Source organism: Panulirus ornatus, chromosome 40 (assembly GCF_036320965.1).
Source record: "Panulirus ornatus isolate Po-2019 chromosome 40, ASM3632096v1, whole genome shotgun sequence".
Classification (NCBI taxonomy): domain Eukaryota; kingdom Metazoa; phylum Arthropoda; class Malacostraca; order Decapoda; family Palinuridae; genus Panulirus; species Panulirus ornatus.
The window spans coordinates 14,207,343-14,213,422 of record NC_092263.1 but is presented as its reverse complement, the minus strand read 5'-3'; positions in this window follow the sequence as shown (position 1 = coordinate 14,213,422).

Below are 6,080 nucleotides of genomic sequence, written 5' to 3'. Positions count from 1 at the left end.
AAGTCTACGCAATGGAAGCAGCCTCGATGACGGCATTAGCATAGGACACGTGTCCTCTGCAATATTTCCTATTATATCACTCGAAAGGTAAAAATATATAAATGAACTCTATTCTCAGATGACGGGGAGTTGGGGAATCAGCAGTAAATATACCCCAGACGCTCTCGACAATGAAAAAAGCAGCAATACGTGATGAGTTGCCAGTTCGAACTTGGTTTGCTGAGGTTAGCAAGTCACCGATGGAACGGTAGATCCCTCCTAACTGTTCCCATTTATTATGCTTCCCACACATATACCACAGCTCACGTCTAATTCAAAGCATCAGGCACATAACACAAACTTGGCAGAATATGAAATATCGAAGTGATTTTCAATCTATGCAAGAAGAACGTCGTACATTTGCGGTTTATATAGGTGTTATTATGCTAATAGGAAAAGTTGGTATCTTGATGACTTGGCTCATTGTGAAAACTTGCACCACCTTAGTTGACAGAAAGGTGTCTTGCACCATAATAGAGGAATGAAGTACCAAGGTTTCACATGGGATTCTATCAATACACAAGAAAAAAGAAATTGATCTCTTATGACCCATACAATGAAGGCATTTATTCAACCTTGATTTACACGAAAATTAACACCGAGGTCAAATTCAATTAAGAGGAATAATGTATAATTTGGTATCTGTATCATCCACGTAAAATGACTTTTGAAAATCAATTGAGAAGCCACAGGAAATGCCGAGTTACACCAAGTCAGAAAACGGTCATGATGACCATACAAGGACAACACAATGTTTTCACTTGCGTCACCAGTAATTTGTTCTCATGATAATCAGACTTGCCAGATAATTCTTGCCTCACGAATTTATGAGTTTTACCTGACGATGTAAATGAACGTTAAATGGAACACCTTCCATCGAAGTACTCACAGCGATAATTCTTATATTTCATTCATAATCGTCTAATTAAGAAGAATATAAAAAATATGGTATCTTTTCTACCAAGATGACAAATACTCGTTGTTTGACAATTAGAAATCTAACGTTGGCATTCATGTTAGCATTTTTTCCAAGGCCCAGTTAAAAAAACTGTACTCATGGTCGATTACCAAGTGATGAACAATATATATAGAAACCAATTTATGACATTACTTATGTTGGCAGAATGCATTAATCACTGTAAATGATTATCTACTATGATAATAGTCAGACTGAAATAAGTATTCCAATCACGTTTATCATACATAAGGTCAGCACAACATGTGCCTTAACAACTCAGCCTGGGTTGCTGTATAAACAAACATAAAGCAACGTATTCCGGGTTTAGTCGGAACGTTTTAAGACAAAGCTATGGCAAAACACAGTACATATATTACTGACAATTTTAGCCAAAGCCATTGTTATCCCAGCCCGCACAATGCTAACGATGAGTAGTAGGGATAAAATTGGCATACAAGTCGTTATTAATATGAACGACCGCGTGCCTATCACATTACCAGACATAGAGACAATTACAGAGAAAGCAAGTCAGCATGATGCCAATACCTCAAGGATACCAGAATATAAACACAATAAACTAAAAGTCAGTGAAGTCATACACTGCCATTGTCTTGGTACAGGAAACTGGACTGACTTTTATAACGTGTTACCAAAACGTTTATCCGTCACTGTATGGCTTACGGTGATATCATTAATAAACTAAAATGTAGATGTGCAAATAGTGAAACGAAAATCTGGACTACTGTATGAATGTTTTAAGGCCATTACCCATAATCGGTTTCACGTTAATACTATATCTCCATTTTATAATAGTCTAAAGAGGTTCAAGTACAATCAGCCTCCGAAAAGCATTCACGTACATCTCGAATCATCATATATGCATGTATGTGATTGTAGATAAGAGAGAAACAAATTCATTACAAGACTGAGCCAAAATGTCGAGACATTATTGACGGCAAACTCATTACCCGAGAAGTGTGACTTAGCGTATTGTAATCGGGAAATTATCACATATTCCTTTTGGCGGTGTACAATAAATGTGACGCAGGCACTACTGCTGGGCTAAGGGAAGTATACACCAGCTCCAAGACTGAATTCATTTTGAAAACGTTGGGCGGGACACATCAAACTATGATGAACGGAAGCGCAGCTACATAGCAATCAGTTAGGCCAATCCTATTTTTGTCCAGAGTCAAAACTGACCACAAGCACAAGGATAACAAGATGGATGAAATGCGATACATAGCACCGTACGTTCGACCCATGCAAACCTATGCACCAGCTTGCTTGTATGGTTGCATCACCTGGGGAAACAGAACTCGCGGAGAGGCTCCAGCTGAGTGAATCATGCATGAGTGACCGAAACACATGCACTGGAAGACATGAATGATATCATGATATCCGAAGGGTATTAAGTACTATATCATATAACAGGAAAGTCAACAATGAAAGGGGTCAGTGAAAACATTAAGAAGCTGTTTCCTAACCAGAGATATAAACGAGTAGAACTATAGACATTCAGGTCCAAAACCTTCTGTTGCAACAGAAGGTTAATTATACAAACTAATACACTCATATTCAAAGTCTAATACGCGGCAATCACGATGTTCAATATGAATATTCTGAAATTATGGAAGTGAAACAACACACACGTTTTACTAAATACAAGTATTAAACTCAATATCATAGGCTTGAAAGAAAAAGCTATAATACTTTAATTTTCCAAAGTTCTAAATTACCATCAAAAAATATTTGCATGAGGGTGGAAAGAAGTTCTTGGGGATATCAAGGAGACTAAAAATTTCTAAGGGAAGCCAAGCCCTCTCTGGCTTCCCTTCGCCGAGGGCCTAAATGGCTCAGAAAAGACCACAATGTCTACGAATGCCAAGTGTGGGAAAAGAAGTGAAGAACGATGCGAGAGGAAATCTCAAGAGCACACACTCGCATAACTCACTTTATGATGAACGCCAGAAGGTATAAAGTCCTTTAAAACTCAGCTGCCCGCTTCAGTTAAGATCTGGGCACGATCGGCGATAACCTTATAGGGAATTTAATATGAAAGTCGAGCGAATCTGATTTTGAGAAAAGCCCAACACTATATGGATTAAATAGTATCAACGTTTTCCTATTTTCCCCGAATCTGAGATATTAATTGGCCGAACGACTCGATCTGTCCGCAGGCCTATGTGTAGAGGAATCCAATAAAAATAAATACAAAAAATGCATGATTGCAGTCTTCGTCGAAAGATGTTCGGTATCTAGCTATTTGGTCTTTATCCTATATACTTTTTACCTTAGTGCTTCTATAGACGTCACTCACTCCTGTCCATTTTCGCCTATTTCAACTTTTGTATCTTATTTTGTATCTCTTCAACCGAATATTCTAAAACCGATTTATCCAAACCAGCGAAACTGTATTTTCAGGTCCCTGTCGGCCCTTTTCCATCAAAGACTAAGCAAGCTTTCTTAGGGTAAGTTTCATAATGACACCTTTATCAAAAGTTTATTTTTAGTGATATTATTAGTACTATTTTCAACTGCTTATATACAGTCTGCTAATTCATATTTCTTTCCCCCCACTCAGAACAAACGGTGCCATTTTTGTCTAACAGTGGTAACGTAACCAAATTCGTTCCAGTGCTCGAACCGTTAATGGAAGTCGTGTGAAGGTCAGGGTGTTCGTTGGGATGATCAAGTATGGGTCAAGGTCGTCAAATGACTTCAGAGGTAAGGTCAAATCGTGTTTCCAGTGTTGACTGATGGTTTTTTTTTTTATTACTGAGGCTATCTGCATTAATTATTCTACTGTGTAGTTGGAACTGACGTTAGAAAAGTAAGTGATTAAATACTATATTAATTTACTACTCACTCCCAAACATTCTAATAAGTTAACGTAGTGTTCCTTTAATCAGTTTTCTCTGTTCATGAAGTAGCTATGGATAACTATTGTAAATGAAATCTAAATTTCAGTCCTATAGAAAGATATTAAACGAGCCATCTCTCACTTCATCAAAGACATCAAAGTCTGTGTTCCTCGTCACTAGCAAGAAATTAGATGCCTTTAATCCAGAATTGGTCATCATCCACTTTCTCAGCGTCACCTCGATTTTCTTGAGAATTAACCCCAGAGAAACAGATCTGATGCTATAATAATAATAATAATAATAATAATAATAATAATAATAATAATAATAACAATAATGATAATAATAAAATAGTGATAATAATAATAATGATAATAATAGTGGGGAAAAAGCATTTTTACATGCACTATTATTTACCCCATTCTGCAGTATTAAGTGAAGTCCACAAAGGTTTCGAAGATCAGCGAAAACGTGGGGTTGAATATAATGCATTTCCTGAAAATATGACAATTAAACCAAACCTTACCGTATCTTACTGACCCAGATGTGGTATATGAAAGACCTCATAGAGACACCGCACGGTGGTGAAAAAAAAAAAAAAAATGGAGAGGTTCGCAAACGCACCATTATAGCATTTACCCTAAACCTACAACGGAAATGTACTACATTTTCATCCACATTTTCAGCCGTTACTCATAAGTGAAATCGACGTAACTTTGTCACACACAGACTTCTCTAATATGTAGGGCACTAACAGGAGAAATTCACGTTTTTGTCGTGCTATAAAAGCCCAGAAGCGAACTTGAAGAAATGATGGGCGATAAATCGAAATGACACTTCGAAAACCCAACTCAGTATCCTGTATGAATGAATGGTCAATGGTTTGGGCTTTAGGCCTATCAACTCCCAGGGTCATTAAGACTGGTCAAACTACATCCACTGACCGAAAAATCTTTTACATCTTCAAGCGCTTAGGATGTTCATGTAACCAAATACCCTCTCACTTTATAAGGCTCATGGCTGGTGAGAGAAAAACGCGAAAGCAGATCTGCAACACAAAGGAATATTCTAGGATAACTCAAAACCTTAAAAGAGCAAGAAAACCACACAGCCAAGAACATTTACCGATATTGATTGCTTCACTGTATAAAGTAACGTCATTACTAATATTGAAACATGCATGTGTTGCATGACCGTGTTTCTTGCTCTAAGTTAACGAAAAATACCACACAGGATTAAAATGGAGGTGCCAACATATTGTGATGTTGCCGTAATTAAAGTCCATATTCATTTTTCCTGCTAATGTGAGTTTGCATTAACCTATCTCGTACTTTAGTTTTTCTAACCTAACTGAAGATTATCTTAGTGGGTTTTAAGTAAGAGCACCACTCTTTATGCCTTAACAACATTAATTTTTTTTTCTTTTATACAGTTTATTACCATTATGCACCCAGCCCTAGCCATTCACCATCTGAATTTCTCATTACGCAATTAACCTTTGCCAGTCCGCATCGGCTTTCCATCGCAAAGAACAAGGAGATTTGTGAAGGCACTGTTGGCACTGCTCCCCACTGATGATAACAGTATTCCAACCAAAATAGGTTGATTTTAGTATTTCAACATAGCAAATTTTATGTGGTACTGAATTCTCTCTCAGTATAGAGTGTAGGTGCACCTGTGGTGTTCTGATACAACCATAGATGGTTGAGTTGCATCAGTTTCCAACAACCCTCCATACTTCTTTTACGATTAGGTTTGCAACTGAATGTATTGATTAGTTTCTCTAAATTCATCTGATGACTAGCTACAGCACTGATGTTTGGTGAGCCAAGCTGTGATGGCGTTTGTTATTTTGTGTTTGTATTTCAGTGTAAAGAACGTATGATTTTGTCTTCTTATTGCTCTAGTAGGTGAAGGGGTTGTTCATAATTATAATAAAGGCAGACAGTATGAATTATGTACATGTGTATATATGTATATGTCTGTGTATATATATACACAGATTTTGTGTGATCGGGGCCTGAACATGCAGGAGGGTGAAAGGAGGGCAAAGAATAGAGTGAATTGGAGCGATGTGGTATACCGGGGTTGACGTGCTGTCAGTGGATTGAATCAAGGCATGTGTATGGGGGTGGGTTGGGCCATTTCTTTCGTCTGTTTCCTTGCGCTACCTCGCAAACGCGGGAGACAGCGACAAAGCAAAAAAAAAAAAAAAAAAA